Source organism: Salvia miltiorrhiza, chromosome 8 (assembly GCF_028751815.1).
Source record: "Salvia miltiorrhiza cultivar Shanhuang (shh) chromosome 8, IMPLAD_Smil_shh, whole genome shotgun sequence".
NCBI classification, from domain to species: Eukaryota; Viridiplantae; Streptophyta; class Magnoliopsida; order Lamiales; family Lamiaceae; genus Salvia; species Salvia miltiorrhiza.
In genome coordinates, this window is record NC_080394.1 from 16,588,842 (window position 1) to 16,606,706 (window position 17,865).

The following is a 17,865-nucleotide window of genomic DNA, read 5'->3' on the forward strand; positions in this document are numbered from 1 at the left end:
GAACGGAGTCACGGCCAACAGCCTCGCTGGCGGCTGAAACAACCGGCGAACTGTGGCGGCAGAACTCACGTACAAAGAGAGAGGCTCAGAGACTTGATTAGTCAATTTAATTAAGAAATAAAATAACATTAATTAAAGCACTAATTATGTGGTACCTACTACTTTTACATCTACTTTACATCTCCTAAATACTCGTGCCCAAAAGAAAGGATACTTCATTATTGGGACGGAGGGAGTAATTGTTAACCTACTCATTCGTGATTTCAGCCAAATAATAATTTTTACATATGTATATTATGAGTTATTTCTAGTACTATATTCTTTATTTTTATTTTTCAGTGTTTACACGGAATTAGGTTCTATTTTTCTGTCAATTATGAGTCTCTCTCAGAATATATTTATAAATATTACTGTACTAATGAAGCTATTATAGAGAGGCTCTAGAACATGAAAAATAGGAAAGAAATGTTAGGTTTTTTTTTTTACTTGCACTACAAGAATTTGAGGTTTTAGCCACACATAATTTGTGACACATAATAATGTGTGGCAGTTTACCCACACATAATTAAATATGTGTAGGTAAATTCATTAGACTGTTTTAAACAGTTAATGACATTTAGTTATGTGTGGGTAAAAAGAGTTAATCTCATTTATTTTTAACTTTTTATTTTCTATTTAACTCTTTATATTTAATGTGTTTACGTGGCAAAATAATAAACATTATTACCCACACATAGTTAAGGATTATATATGTGTGGTTAATGACATATTTAAACATTAGTTTATTAACAATTAATAAGTGTGACATAAACATTTTAGTGACACGTATATTCTTTTGTTAATTATTTTTTATTTGATTTTATTTAAATAATTTTATTTCAAACTTTATTTAATATGAAAAATATATGTAAAATATTAGTCACACATTTTACCGAATATCTATGTGTGGTTGATAATCCATATGTCAACATTTATATATAGTTAAGAAAATTATATTGCCTTCACTCAATTTAATTATGTTTTTTTGTAAAGAAAATATCGACAAAAATTTGCTGAATCAATATAGAAATTTATGTTGCAGGGAAGCAACTTTTTATTTCTCGACCATAATATCCAAGAATAAAATTTACCGAAATAGAAAAATAACAAGATATATACAAATAAAATAAAAAGAAAAAATATAGAATATAAATAAATTTTTAATTTTATTATAATCGCTAAATTATCACTTAATTTTAAAATTAATTACAAATTAATTTTAAATATAAAGTTATCATTTTAATATATCACAATTCATAATTATATATGTTGCACCACACAAAATCTTACAAATATTAATAGCTTATAGCATTACTTGCATAAATATTTGTAACTATAATATAATATTATTAAAATATGATACAAAATACATCTATTTTAGAATCGCTCAGCATAATCAAAACATTTGGATTTTAATTTTTCATAGAATTATTGTGCTCGAACTCATTACTTACACAAAACTAAAAGTGTTGGATTTAAATAATATTTGTGTATATTGCTTTAGCCAAAAAGAGATAAGTGTTAAATAAGATAAGTGTTAAGTGTCGGATTAGAAAGAAATTTCATTCTCCCGCCCTACACCCAAAAAGGCATTCAAGAAACTATTTCATTTTACCGCCCTACATTCAAAAAACTATATCTTAAGAAGTCAGGCAGTTTTCAGGCTCTCATTGCCACAATCTTAGTGGAGTTTAGATTGCCAAGTCCTCTGCTCCGGTAAATCCCCACTACCCTATCCAAATACTCCGAAAGAGTCACCTTTGAGTCAATTTCCGGCCGCTAAGACAACTGCGCGGAGCTGATCAAACTGAGGGCGCCTGTGGGAAGATGCATCAAGTTCTCCTAGGAATGTTAAGCGGCGGCGCCGCCTCCAACCTTCCCCGCCGTCAGAAGACCTCAGCTGCCAAGGTTGTCTCCTCTATTCAATACATTGTAGTCTAAACTTTCATGTTAGTTCTTTTTTAAAATAACATGAGACACTATTGTCATGAGCTTAATTGATTCATGTAGATCTTAATTTCATCAGAAGATTCAATAGCTAAAAAAATTAAACTGTTCATGACATTGCAGAAGGTATAATCTTCATCCAGTTGACATCTCTCTCCAACCGCCCCTCGCGCTATCTCTCAATTGGAAAAATCGGTACACACATTCCAGATCCAATTCCAGTTTCTGCATATTTCAATTGCGTAGATATGTTGATTTTTTGATGTTTTGTTTCGTATTTTGATGTTTTTCTACGCATCGCATATGCTTGAATTTTTTCGCGTTAAGGTGTTGATTCAATTTAGCCGTTGGAGTAGTTGATTCGTGTTGATTTTTTGTTGCTTCTGAACATTGTTGAAATGTATTGGATCTAGTAATATCTGACTGTTATTGAGTGAAAATGCTATATTTTCTGAAGGATTTCTATTGCTTTCATTTATTATTGCCCTTCCAATTCTTGCAATTTCTAGGTCTAAAGGATTTTTTTATATGATTGATCTGGCAGAAAGCACACTTTATTTTCTTAACTTTAGTTGCACCCTCTCTGTTTTTGTCAGGTAAGAGTGTTTTGTGGCATATGTATTCATCTTATTGAATCCAATTAAGTTGTGTTTAATTAATATATAGATGTGTATCTTGAATAATTTTGTGTTTTTATTATCTTTACAGGAATAACTGAAGCAGATGTCAATATGCAGTTTAACCAATACGTTGGATTACTTTTCGTCAACGAAGCTTCATAGAAAATTAGAATAGTTTGATCAATTGTGTAGTATTATTATGTAATGCTTTTTATAGTTGTGACATAAATAATGTGTACTTTGATATTATTAATAAAGTAAATATTTTTATATAATCATGTTATATTTTAATGTGTTGTACATACTATTTTTAATTTAAGAGTTTCTAAACTAGTTAGGAATATACTATTAGATTAACTATAATATAATAATATATATTTATATATATAAAATAAAAATTAAATTGAAAAAATTCTAAATAGTTTTAGCCACACATAAGTTAGGTATTTATCCACACATACAAATTGCCACGTGTACATGCCACATCAGCATCCACGTAATTTCCACATCATCATTGTATTATGATATAAATATAATTATCTACACATATGAGACACTTTTAGAGACACTTATATGTGTCAGTAGTATTATTAGATTTATCCACACATAAATATATGTGTGGGTAAAAACCTTTCTCTACACTTTTATAGTGACACATGTTGACATTTGCATTATGTGTGGGTAAATATTTATACCCACACATAACCTTACTTTTAACCACATTTATGTGTGTGGCTGAAAATCCGAATTCTTGTGGTGTTGTTATGTAATTTAAATGACATTCTATTTGTGTTAATGGCTATTATTATTTTTTATTTAACTATTAATTTTATTGAAAAAATAAATAAAATTGGACCCTCCTATGCCGAAAGTCTGGCTCCGCCCCTGCCCCTCATGGTTGCCTTTAGACCGAACTCCACCTTGTTTTTCTCTTTGTGTTTTGGTTCATTTTTTAATTATTTTATTCTTTTTTATTATTACTTGTTTTTTCGCTTTCTTTATTTACTTCATTATACTAATTAAAGTTTATTACTTTTTCTAGATTGAATTTGTATGATACATTAAATTTATAGATAATATCACATGTCGTATTTTTATTAGTAACTTAGATTTTTTTTTTTAATTTCAAGAGGTATCTAATATAATCAAATAAAACACTCGCACGCAGGCGGAACCCCTACACCACACAAAGGTGGAAAAACAACCACACGCAGATGGAAGACTACCCACACAAAAGTGAGAAAACTACCCGCACACAAGTGGTATATGAACCCAAGACCTCTCACAAATGAGAGTATTTGGGAGCCTCAACTTTGCCACTTGAGTTAGGCCTCATCAGCATTAGTATCTTAGATTTTAAGATATGATAATGTCATATGTCATCTTTTGATTAGTGGGTTAATTTTTTTGGATATTAATATATTTTTTATATACTCCCTTCGTTCCAACTTTTAGTATCTATTTGAGAGTGGCACGGATTTTAATAAAGTTCTTGGGTGTGTAGTGAGTGGAATAAGGGTTCCACATTTTATATGAGTGTTAAAATAATTAAAGTGGACCAAGGGTCCCACCTACTTTTACTGAAAATAGAAATGGATACCAAAATGTGGGACGACCAAAAAATGAAAGATGTATACTAAAAGTTGAGACGGAGGGAGTATTATATTATTTAAAAAATATCAAAATTCTATTTTTCATTCTTTATAAATAGACACTAATATTGTCATAGTTGAGCACATAATACAATTATCTCATTTTCTCTTCGTATAACATCAATTTCACTTTCAAAATTTTCATCTTTAACTTTTTTCCTATGTATCATAATTAGAATTTTTTCTTAAGCTTTCAAAATTTCTTACCATCGCAAGATTATTGTCCAAGCCTTGAAAATATCCCAAACTCTAAAGGATTCATGCAATTTGAAACTGCTATAAATTCCCAAATTTCACTAAATATCACTAACTCTTCTATCTCTGAATATAATCAAACCTCTTAAAATATACCTTAACGCTCACGTCAAAAGGTTTGAAAATACACACAAATACTTATGTCAGTCCACAATGGCACTAACCAAAAAAGTGATGTGTTATGGTAACGCATTTTAGACTTGTATCAACAAGCTCGAGTAACTAATTCATAACTGGGCGAAGAAAGATCAACAAAGTCATTCAGAGATCGTTACAAATGACTCAAGCAAATGTTACCAAATGAATTGGTGCATACAACTAGAGCGAAATGTCCAACCAAGATGTTGAAAGGGAGGCTCAAACAATTTATAAAACTTCTAAGTTTTCGAACCGGGAGCTATTCGATCAAGTTATGCGTCATCATCCCCAATGAAAATTGAAATTGGACATTGAAAACACATGTAAATATCCACACGATAAAGATATCATTCATGAAGATGGTGGCAGTTTAAAAAGATCAAGAATTGAAAAAAAATGGATCAGATCCGACTTACTCATATGCAAAAGCTTCGGTTATACGTACTTCAACAATTAGTCGTCGTGTTTGTAGAGACTAAGCTAAAGCTAAAAGAAAATGAAAAGCCACAACATCGCAATCTTCAACTATTCCTGATAATTTCAATGCAAAACTTCGTGCAATGAGGATCACGCGTGAAAAGGATATTGATGTGCGTCAAGATAAAGTTGATGTAATGAATAGAAAGACAGACATAATTATGTTAACTTCATTGATGAACCAAAGACACTTATCTCCACAAGAAGAAGACATGAAATGTGTCTCATGATGAAATTATTTCGAAACTGATTGTACTTTTATTTACTTGTAATTTTAGTTTATGTTATCTATATATTATATAAAGAACCAGTTTCACAGCATCCAATTTACCCACGAAACCCTATAATATTTTCTCTCCCACTATTTTATCTGTTTTAACTGATATCCCGTCTCCATATACAATTTTTTTTATCTCTACTCCATTTCTGCAGAAACCTCGACTAAATTACAATTCTGCAGAAACCCAATTACAAAGAAGAAATCATCAAAACTTGATAACCCTTTTCCTCACCCCTATCTCCTCCTTCTCTTATTTCATCGCTGCCTCGATTCACCCCCTTCTAACTCCGCTGGATGTTTACTCATCAACCTCTGATGGAAATGCCTTCGCCGCCTTTGCCGCACCGTCTCGAACAAACGTAAGTTTTCTTCTCTCTATTCCTATTTGTTTTTCAATTTTTTATTCAGCACACTTGAATTTGTACTTTTTTTTTTGTTCTTATTGATTATCAGCCTGGATCAATTTTATTTCTAAAAAGTGGCGATGGTTCCTGGGCAGCTGATGTGGGAGATTGCAGGAAGACCAATTCGTTTCTGGTAAAGCAGTTCGGGAATGGAACCATGAGTGTGCAATTCAGCAAGGAGCCTAACAATCTCCATAACTTGCACTCTGGTCTGTTTCTCAATTTTTGCCTCTGGATTTCATTTTATCATTGGTGGAAAAAATATGTCTCTAAATATGATCTATGAAATTTTATAAGTGTTTTTTTACGATTGGAGGGTGTTTGAAATAATTTGGCTTCATTTCGCATTAATTATTTTACAAGATTTCCTGGATTTGTTACATGCCATAGAATTGAAAAATTGTGCCTTTTATAATTAATGTTCAGATGAGTTAACGTTACCATTTAAACTAAGGTTGATACTAAAACTTGCATTTTCTGGTGTTTGAATTTTATTGCCAGTCATATATTATGATCATTCTTATAATTACCATGTACCTCATTATTATATACTTCTTGCTTTCAATGATATAAAGTTTACTCCTTTATTTGATAGAAAGAGGCAGGGAGGGGAAGTGTGTGTCAAGCATTTAATGTGTTTTTGAGTCTCTGAATTCACAAAGAACAAACCTTCTACAATGGATGTGTGTACTTTGTGCCCGTAGAATCACTTATATTTTTCCGTGTTTGTAGTTGTTTTCTTAATCAAACAAATATAGGTAAAACCTAATTCTACCCTCGATGAAAGCTACTAATTCTGATAATATCTTAAACTATCTTGGTAATCTCTAAAATGATAATTCTTAATTTACCTTAAGGAAGGATTATGTTGATAGTACTCAATCATGATTCTTTCTTCTTAAGTTGTTTCATTTTCTAATATTCTGTTTTAGACAATCTGGAACTGCCATAATTTAGATAGCATTTTCGAAAAAGCTGATATCATTAAATAACTGAGCAATTAACATATTTTTGGGATGGACTTTTGTTCATTTTTTTGTTTACAAAGACTTTTGTTCTCTTTTGAGAAGTTTACTAATTCTTGCATGTTGTTTGTAATACCCCGTTTCCTCGAGCTAGGTTTAGAAAAATTTTAAACTTAGATTTAAGATGATTCACGCCGAATTGAGAAAAAGAATTTATTTTTAATTCCAACAAAAATGATTTACAAAAACATTTGTAAATTTAGTTATTGAATTTATATGCATTGCATATTTATTTAATTTAGCATTCAAGTATTTTCACGAGCTTTTAATTAGCAAACCCTGAAGATTATTACAGTTTTCATAGTACAACCGGGAAGACTTTTTATTTTATTTTATTTAATTCAATATCTAATTACTCCCACCTCACCCACTACTCCCACCACACCCACCACACCCACCACACCCACTACACTCTCCCTTTTTGCATACTTAACATTTCTGGGATGATCCGAGCTTCCATCTTTCATCCTACACAATCATCCCACATATCTCATCTCTCTCACAAGAAAATCTCAAGCTCACTCCCTCTGAAGCAGAACTCGACTGCCTAGATAAGTTTTCAACTTTGGTTTCATCATTCTCTCATACTCCATCTTGCAAATAATTTAAGGATCCCCTGCTGAAATTCTACTGCAGTTGTTCCACTGAAGCCCAGTTTTAACGCAGTAAATCAAAACCAATACCAACAAGATCAGACAAACAACTGAAACGAAACATCTTAAGGTTCCATTTTGAGCCCTTACCTTATTTGCTAAATTGAAATTCAGTTTTCTTGTATCAATTTTTGAAACAAAATGACAGTCACATACATGAGCATACAATCTGTATATATATATATATATATATATATATATATATATATATATATATATATATATTCATACATCAGAGCATGAATTAGAAAAGAAGAAAAGAGAAAAGTCGGAGTCTTGAACTTCTATGTGTGTGAGTCGAGTCAGGACTGGGCAGAGAGTCGACGGCGGTGGCTCAGTGCCACTGTCCGTCCGGCCAGGAATAGGGAGTCGATAGGCGGCGGTTGTGGCTTGTTGCTGCTCGCCGGTCTGTCGCAGGGAGTCGGGGGCGACAATCATCGTTACCTGAGAACAGTGAGAGAGATGAGAGGGTTGAGAAAACAGGGGGGCTGAAGGGCGACGGCCGGCGGCCTTGCTACCGTCGACCTGAGAAGAGAGCCGAGGGAGAAACTTGTGTTGAGTGTCTTGCTGTGAGGGTGTCGGCAACGGTGGTTTGGCTGCTGTTGCCGGAAGGTCGAGAGAGTCGACGTCCGAAGCGGCTTACAGCCGTTTCCCCGGTGAGCTTCCGCGGCGGTGGTTCTTTCGGCGGCTCCACCGTTAGTTGTCCAAAGCAGGGGAATGAGAGGGAGGCGACAAGGCAGGACCTTGTCGCTGCTGTCGATGGAGAGAGATATAGGTTGAGGGAGATGAGGCCGGAGTCGGCGGACGGCGATGGCGGCAGTCCGGCTGACTGCTGCTGTCGGCTGGAGCAGAGGTGGGTGACGGCGGCTTGTCGCTGCTGCTCCTCCGGCGAGCTACACTGCGGCGGCAGATTCGGAGAGAGGGACGGTGGGTGGCGTGAAGAGAGAGAGAGAGAGAGTGGGATGGGATGAGGGGCGCCGCTGAGAGAGATTAGTGAGTGTGTGCGTGTGTTAGGTGGAGAAGAAGGGAGGGAGTTTTGGGCTAGGCTAGGTTTGGGCTTGGGAGTGTTGGGCTAGGGCTTGAGGTTGGGCCTGATGGGCCGATTTTTAATTAAATTGACTTGGGCCGATTTTAATGGAGTGTTGGGCTTAGGTTTGGGTTGAATCAGTTGGGCTTTTGTTTTAATCTCTTTGGGCCGGTTTTTATTTTATTAAACAGTTGGGCCTTTATTTTATTTATCAGTTGGGCTGATTAGTTTAATTCAGCTGGGCCTTATTTTAAATCCTAATTGGGTCAGTTTTATTTTAAAACTTTGGGCTGTCTTGATTAATTAATTAATTGGGCTGCTCTATTTTAATTAATTGAACTATTAATTAGTTTAATTAATTATTTTCAAAGACTAATTTTCATAATAATATTAAAATTATTATTATGTGCATATTTTAAGTAAATTACTTATTATATGTTAAGCAAGACATGAAATTGCATTATATTTTGCAATAAGAGAATTTATGATTTAATTGGTTTTAATTATAATTCCAATTATTAAAGAAAGTCGAGTAAGAATATTGTTGGTGTTCTTAACTCAAGAGAAATGTTTTTAATTATTTATTCATTAAATTTTAAAAACCCGGCTAAGTGAATCATAGAATATTAAGCACTACACCATGACTTAAGATTAGCTTCACGAGACCTATTAAGAATAGAATTTCTTGTAGGCTTTGTGACCAGGGGGATTAGCGCTGCTTTCCCAAGACAGGTTTTTATGTGTATGATCTTCAGGCTTTGCCTATCCAGGTGGGCTTACTTTCCAAATGTACAAAGTATGATTGAGTTATTAAGCTCTAAATGTTTTCAATGAAATGCAAATTGTTTATTTAATGTAATGAAAACTGTTTATCCAATAAAATGTTTATGTGCACTCTGCTCTGTTTAAGGCTCGCGCAGTTAATCAATTGAGGTTCTCTTATGACCTAATACGTTGTTTGAGAATTGTGTACACTTGTTAGTTGACTCGGTGGGTTGGTCTCCATCGGGCTCTAACCAGAGGCGTTATAAGGGTGCTCGGCTGGATGTGTTCCGGAGCATGAGAAATATCAGGCCTGCCTGGGTAGCGTCCCGAGGTCAAAGTAAACTTGTTTGAGTTACGCCCTCAGTTCAAGTAAGCGGGAGACAGAGATCCGTCGGTGGCTAAAAGGTCCGGGATCACAGCGAGTAACAGAAAGGGAGTGTGACATGTGCGCACAAATGAAAAATGTTTTAACATGCTTAGAAGTTCTTTCAATTTAAAACCTTCTAAGTCATGTCAAGTATGATTGGATAAACTGTCTTTATTAAAATATGAGATGTTTCAGAAAATGCATGCCCACTAAGTACATTAGTACTTAGCCCAAAAATACTTTCAAATGTTTTCAGGTTGGCTGGCCGGTGCTGACGGGACGGAGCTGAGGCTAGCGATAAATTCCTATGTTAGACTTCCGCTGTAGCAATTACTCATATCAGTCTTTTGTTTTCCCAACTTAAGATCTTCATGTTAAATTTCAAATGATATATCTGACCGAGCTTAGACTCTTCACTACTTAATTTATGCCAATGAATGTCGGTTGTCAGAAGCATGAAACAAAACTTGTGATCCAAAGGGGCATAGCCCGACTTTCTATCATATTTCGGGTTTTTACAAGGTTGTTCCTTGTTTATTTCTATGAATTAGTTGCACCTCGATTATATTTATTCATTCAAGAATTGGGGTGCGACATAATGGTATCAGAGCATGAGTTTTCTTTCATGTTTCTGATAACCATAAGCTTTTAAATGTTGAGTCTAGAATAGTATCTCTAGACTTCTAAGAATGTCAGTAGCCCTCAGCTCACCGTCACACTGCCGCAACCAAGGTACGATAATAGTTTCAAAATATACATATATGTATTTCAGATGTTATGAATGTTTCCAAGAAAAGGAAAAGTGTGCGCTTTCAATGAATGATGCTATGTGAATTGCTTACCGCTTTCCATATGCTATAAGTTATGAATTGTTAATTGCTTTCATATTGTTATTTTGGGTCTCCGACCCATGTAACCAGTAAGTATCGTGTTTGGGACAACCCGAGCCCTTAACGATAAGATGAGTAATTATCGTGTTTGGGACAACCCGAGCCCTTAACGATAAGATGAGTAAGTATCGTGTTTGGGACAACCCGAGCCCTTAACGATAAGATAAGTAAGTATCGTGTTTGGGACTACCCGAGCCCTTAACGATAAGATGAGTTAAAGTCGTGTTTAGGACTATTGAGCCTTTCACGAATACCAGATGTATGGTCGAGTTAGATTCTTTGAATCTTTCCGGCAATAGAAAAGTTTCATGTGGCATTTAATGTCAACATGTTTCAAGTTTCAAAGAGAATGAACGAATGAGAAAGCTTTATGTTGTCGTTTTAGGCTAGCTGCCTATACGATTAGAATGGTGGATCCTCTTACAAACTGTTTGAGTACCACCCAAGAATGCTTTGAGAATGTTAATCGTGATAGCACCGCTTGATCGATTTAAGTAAAGACTGGTAAGATAGAAATGTTTAACATAGAGATGTTACAACATAGAGGCACTGCCTTAAGACTAAGGATTCACTTGAGCTATTTCAATAGCGGTGAGATTAAGTTTTTCACATAAGAACTTATGTTGCTTATGATTATGATGTTAGTCGTGATAGCTTGGCTAGAACGACATAGAATGGACTTTCATAGTATCAGTAACTTATGATGAAGTACTTATTAGTAAGTGTTTCAAGTTAGAAGTTTGACCAGAGCCTTACATGAATTAGAAATTGACATGATTGGGGGCGAAACTTCCATTTGACTGAGTGATTTGTTTTGTTGGGTCTGGCCAGCCCACATGACTAAGATCTTGGTGATTGTCAATTAAGATTTTTGATCTTGAGGTAGAGCATCATCACAATATATAGACTCGCACTATATAGTTATCACAATAGAATATCCTTTATTACGATAAGTATAGTAGCAATTAGAATTACTCAGTTTATCATTAGTTTTCAACCAGCTGTTAATATGTGGTCCACATGGTGGACAATAATAAGAAATGCGTAAAGGAGTTCGTGAATGAATCGCGTCATGAGATATTTAATTCCCCTAGTGAACCAGGGAGACATTACGAAGGAACAAGCAATGAACGAGACCTTCACCACCGAGTCACTACAACAAATGGAGAAGTAAAAAGTTCACGCACAAACAAGATATGTACACCACCTCAAGATGGAGGTAAAGAAAAAGGAAATGGAATGAAAGAAATAGAGGAAACCCTTAAATGGAAGGAAAGCACTAGAAGTAAACTTAAGGTATAACCCAACCCCAAGGCTAGTAGGCTCAAGCTAAGAGAATGAATGCTTTGGCTAAAGTGCCAGAAGCTACAGCAAGAATAAAGTTGGAACGCCACCACAATGGAAACTTAGAAACCCCCATTAAATAACCATTTGGAAATGGGAAAATGAGTTTACATGGCAGAAGGAGTGCCATTAATCCTCGAAGTGAAAGTTACGAAGATGATGAGAAAAGTTTGATGTTAGAATTCCCTAGTCAATCTGAAAAGATCACTTAGGACGAAGGAAACAATTAAGGAAGTTCAACAGATTTGAGAGTACAAAGATATTTTTTCCAATGAATTACCAAATTTTCACCAGACCTAGTTTCATGCAACATAGTATGTCACTATGGGGAGCACTAATTAAAGATGTAAAAGAAAAGATGATACACTAAGGATGTGTATTGATTATAAGAAGTTGAAGCAAGCTCATAAGAATAGATATCCTCTTCCAAGGATAGACGACCTGTTAAATCAGTTGAGAGGAGCCGGTGTGTTTTCCAAGATTGACCTAAGATCTGATTACCACCAACTCAGGATGAAAAGAGAAGACATTCCAAAGACAGCGTTTCGAACGCGTTATGGACTTTACGAGTTCACAGTGATGCCCTTCGATTTAACGAATGCCCCAGCAGTTTTCATGGACCTAATGAATAGAGTTTTCCATCAGTATCTCGATAGTTTTGTCTTAGTGTTTATCGACGACATCCTCGTATACTCTAAGACCGAAGAACAACATGAAGAGCACTTACGCATTGTACTCAAAACCCTGCGCAATGAGAAATGGTTTACCAAATTCAACAAGTGTGAATTTTGGTTAAAGGAAGTTATGTTTCTCGGTCACATAGTGTCGACTGAAGGAATCAAAGTAGACCCGCCAAGGTCGAAGCAGTCAAGGAATGGAAGGCACCATCAAATGTCAATAAGATCAGAAGTTTTCTCGATCTAGCAGATTACAACAAAAGGTTCATCAAAAGATTCTCGAAATTGGCTAGGCCAATGACTCGACTTTTAAGAAAAGGGACTAAGTATGTTTGGTCCGAAGCTTGTAAACAAAGTTTTAAGTAGCTCAAGACTAGGTTGACTACTGCACCAGTGTTAGCAATACCAGGGGAGAATGAAGAATTTGAGGTGTACACTGAAGCCTCGAAACTAGGATTGGGTTGCGTGTTGATGCAAAATCAGAAAGTGATAGCATACACGTCTCGTCAATTGAAGCCCCATGAGTTGAACTACCAAACTCATGATTTAGAACTAGCAGCCGTTGTGCACGCGCTGAAGATTTGGAGACACTACCTCTATGGAGTTAAGTGTGAGATCTTTACAGATCATAAGAGTTTAAAGTACTCATTCGAGCAAAAGGATTTGAAGATGGCTCGAATTAGTAAAGGATTATGATAACACCGTTAGTTACCATCCAGAAAAAGTGAACGTAGTAGCTGATGCTCGAAGTCGAAAGACGAAGGCTAAGCTAGGGTATTTCATCACCCAGCAGAAGGAACTGACTCGTGACTTCGCCTCACTCAGTTTAGAGAGTATTTATTCCCCAGATTCAGTATCGGGTTGTGTAGCTGCACTGACAGCTAAACCTGATTTAAGAGAAAGAATTGTGCAAGCACAAAGAGAAGATTGGTTCTTGGAGAAGATGCGTCTCGCTGCAAGAACGAATGAAACGAAAGGATTCACTGAAGCAAAGGATAACGCACTTATGGTTGGTGAAAGATTGTGTGTGCCACACAAAGAAGAATTAAAGAACGAGATTATGAGCGAGGCTCATGATACTCCTTACACTGCACATCCAGGCAGTACAAAGATGCACCGGGATTTAAAGAAAATTTTCTGGTGGAAAGTAATAAAAAGAGATATAGCGTCATAGTGGACCGATTATCAAAGTCAGCGCACTTTCTGCCAATTCAAATGACATTTGGATTGGAGAAACTTGCAAAGTTATATGTCAAAGAGATAGTACGCCTTCACAGTGTACCTGTATCTATCACGTCAGATCGTGACACCAGATTCACCTCACGTTTCTGGAAAAGTTTACAAGAAGTAATAGGCACTCAGTTGAACTTCAGCACAGCGTACCATCCTCAGACTGACGGACAGTCAGAAAGAACGATTCAGATTCTAAAATTTTCGTTGCGAACGATTATCGCAGTCAAAGGTAGAAGTTAGGAGGATTTTTTTTTTACCTCTCGTAGAATTTGCTTATAACAATAGTTATCAAGCAACATTTGGAATAATCCAGATGAGGTCTTGAATGGCCGAAAATGTAGTTCACCACCTTACTAAGATGAAGTGGGTGAAAGAAAGTTGTTAGGTCCTGAACTGGTCGAACAGATGGTTGAGAAGGTCGACCACATCAAGCAAAGAATCAAAGAAGCTCAAGATAGACAAAAGTCTTACGCCGATAAACGCCGATCGGAGTTAGAATTCAATGTTGGAGATCGAGTTTTCCTCAAAGTTTCTCCCTCAAGGGAAGTTATACGTTTCAAAAAGAGGGGCAAGTTACGACCCTGTTATATAGGACCTTTTGAGATCCTAGATAAGATAAGCCCTGTAGCCTATAGGTTGGCATTGCCACCCAGTATTGGAGACGTGCACAATGTGTTTCATGTCTCTCAATTAAGAAAGTATGTGTTTAATCCAAAGCATTTGATTAAGCCAGATAAAGTAGTCCTAGTCAGGACTTAAGTTATGAAGAAAAACCAGTCCAGATACTTGATCGTAAGGTTCAAGTTTTATGAGAAAATAATTTTGTTCTCATCATGAAGTGGAACCATCACAGGATGGAAAACGCCACAAAAGAGATTAATGAAATGAAAGACTAGTATCCCCAGCTAGATTATCAAGGTATGTAATTTCGGGGACGAAATTTTTTTAAGGAGGGAGGGATGTAATACCCCGTTTCCTCGAGCTAGGTTTAGAAAAATTTTAAACTTAGATTTAAGATGATTCACGCCGAATTGAGAAAAAGAATTTATTTTTAATTCCAACAAAAATGATTTACAAAAACATTTGTAAATTTAGTTATTGAATTTATATGCATTGCATATTTATTTAATTTAGCATTCAAGTATTTTCACGAGCTTTTAATTAGCAAACCCTGAAGATTATTACAGTTTTCATAGTACAACCCGGAAGACTTTTTATTTTATTTTATTTAATTCAATATCTAATTACTCCCACCTCACCCACTACTCCCACCACACCCACTACACCCACCACACCCACCACACCCACTACACTCTCCCTTTTTGCATACTTAACATTTCTGGGATGATCCGAGCTTCCATCTTTCATCCTACACAATCATCCCACATATCTCATCTCTCTCACAAGAAAATCTCAAGCTCACTCCCTCTGAAGCAGAACTCGACTGCCTAGATAAGTTTTCAACTTTGGTTTCATCATTCTCTCATACTCCATCTTGCAAATAATTTAAGGATCCCCTGCTGAAATTCTACTGCAGTTGTTCCACTGAAGCCCAGTTTTAAACGCAGTAAATCAAAACCAATACCAACAAGATCAGACAAACAACTGAAACGAAACATCTTAAGGTTCCATTTTGAGCCCTTACCTTATTTGCTAAATTGAAATTCAGTTTTCTTGTATCAATTTTTGAAACAAAATGACAGTCACATACATGAGCATACAATCTGTATATATATATATATATATATATATATATATATATATATATATATTCATACATCAGAGCATGAATTAGAAAAGAAGAAAAGAGAAAAGTCGGAGTCTTGAACTTCTATGTGTGTGAGTCGAGTCAGGACTGGGCAGAGAGTCGACGGCGGTGGCTCAGTGCCACTGTCCGTCCGGCCAGGAATAGGGAGTCGATAGGCGGCGGTTGTGGCTTGTTGCTGCTCGCCGGTCTGTCGCAGGGAGTCGGGGGGCGACAATCATCGTTACCTGAGAACAGTGAGAGAGATGAGAGGGTTGAGAAAACAGGGGGGCTGAAGGGCGACGGCCGGCGGCCTTGCTACCGTCGACCTGAGAAGAGAGCCGAGGGAGAAACTTGTGTTGAGTGTCTTGCTGTGAGGGTGTCGGCAACGGTGGTTTGGCTGCTGTTGCCGGAAGGTCGAGAGAGTCGACGTCCGAAGCGGCTTACAGCCGTTTCCCCGGTGAGCTTCCGCGGCGGTGGTTCTTTCGGCGGCTCCACCGTTAGTTGTCCAAAGCAGGGGAATGAGAGGGAGGCGACAAGGCAGGACCTTGTCGCTGCTGTCGACGGAGAGAGATATAGGTTGAGGGAGATGAGGCCGGAGTCGGCGGACGGCGATGGCGGCAGTCCGGCTGACTGCTGCTGTCGGCTGGAGCAGAGGTGGGTGACGGCGGCTTGTCGCTGCTGCTCCTCCGGCGAGCTACACTGCGGCGGCAGATTCGGAGAGAGGGACGGTGGGTGGCGTGAAGAGAGAGAGAGAGAGAGTGGGATGGGATGAGGGGCGCCGCTGAGAGAGATTAGTGAGTGTGTGCGTGTGTTAGGTGGAGAAGAAGGGAGGGAGTTTTGGGCTAGGCTAGGTTTGGGCTTGGGAGTGTTGGTGTAACAACCCGCTCTTTTATTATATTTAAATCCAGTAATATGATATTATTATTTCATCTTTCAGTAAATCAAGCCCAGTAATTATTAATGATTTAAATTCAGCTTATGACACTGAATTATTTTCTAATTGAAGCATGGTTATTATTTTATTTCTAAGCCAGTTAGCTTTGCGTAAATAAAACCGCGATAAAAAATTATTGGATAAACCAATAATTATTCATTTCAGATTCATAAATGACTTAGCTAAGTCATGTTATTTATTAATCACAATAGAATTATTTTTCTATTTTTATTATTATTTCTTGAGTCGTGAATTTATTCCGGCTTATGAAGAATTAAATCTACGGATTTAATTTAGAATTATTTTAGCTAAGCACGGAAGCATGATATCGAGTAATTTTATAAACACGCGATATTAACAAAACCCGGGAGTTGTTTTTATTTAAAGATGCAATACAATATTACAGATATAGAAATTCCAAGACAAGAATTATTGCTTCTGTTTATACTTCACTTTACAAACCCCTATTTTTCTATCTATCTACCAACATTAAAAAAAAAATGGAATAGTGTATGTGTGTGAAGAAAATCTGCAGATATCCTTTAAGCATGCTCAAGCATGCTCAGCCATCTATTGACATTTTTTTTTGACTCCAGCTCCAGCAGCATATCTGCAAAATTTTCACACCCGAACACTTTCATTTGGTTTCAGTTTTCAACAAACAAATCTAATCTCATTAATTCTTCAACCAAAATCTCAAATATTCAACAGACAAATCTAATTTGTCAGCAGCAAATATAATCTCATTGAATTCTTCAATCACGCCTAAACTTAGCCGCACTATTCACCATATTTTTCACACTAGCAGCTTCAGTATTTACTCCCTATAAAAGGCATCCTCACTTACCTAAAATCCTTAGCAGCTGCAAAGAATTTTAGACGAAACAAGATCACCATATATAACTCAGCAACAACAACCAACAAACAAAACTTTCAAGGTATTCACTATCTCATTTGCACGCTTCGGTTTAATTAGGAATACAGAATGGTAGAGAACCTACATATGCATAAATGGACATAGCAAATATAGCAAACCATTCGTTTCTGTGATACATAATGAGCTATTATATGTTGTAAATAAGAATACAGAAAATTAAGTTTTCATTCCAAAAATCAAGTCTTTATACAAAGTTGAATTTTCTGAAAATTATTCAAATTTACGAACCTATCGTGAGTGATAAAACGAGAGAGAAAGGATGGTGGATTGTCGGAGCTCTGCGACTCACGGCGACGGCGACTCCAGGAGAGGCGGCTGCCGGATTCTTGCTGCCAACGGCAGCGGCTGACGGCGGCGCTCCTCCAGCGAGCTGCTGGCCGTCGATCGCAGGCAAACCAGCGGCGACTCCCGGCGAAGCAGCAGCGGACTCCAGCGACTCACTCCAGCGGCTCCC

At 36.6% G+C, this 17,865-nt stretch overlaps 2 long non-coding RNA genes across 2 annotated transcripts; both read left to right on the forward strand.

Annotated features, from left to right (window-relative positions):
• Positions 1 to 1,694: 1,694 nt before the first annotated feature.
• On the forward strand, positions 1,695 to 2,881 carry LOC131001446 (uncharacterized). Its single transcript, XR_009093933.1, has 3 exons — positions 1,695 to 1,947; positions 2,110 to 2,181; positions 2,695 to 2,881. It is a non-coding gene; the product is annotated as an uncharacterized LOC131001446 (long non-coding RNA).
• Positions 2,882 to 8,617: 5,736 nt separating this feature from the next.
• LOC131001448 (uncharacterized) lies at positions 8,618 to 10,170 on the forward strand. The gene is made up of 2 exons (XR_009093936.1): positions 8,618 to 9,287; positions 9,906 to 10,170. It is a non-coding gene; the product is annotated as an uncharacterized LOC131001448 (long non-coding RNA).
• Positions 10,171 to 17,865: the final 7,695 nt, after the last annotated feature.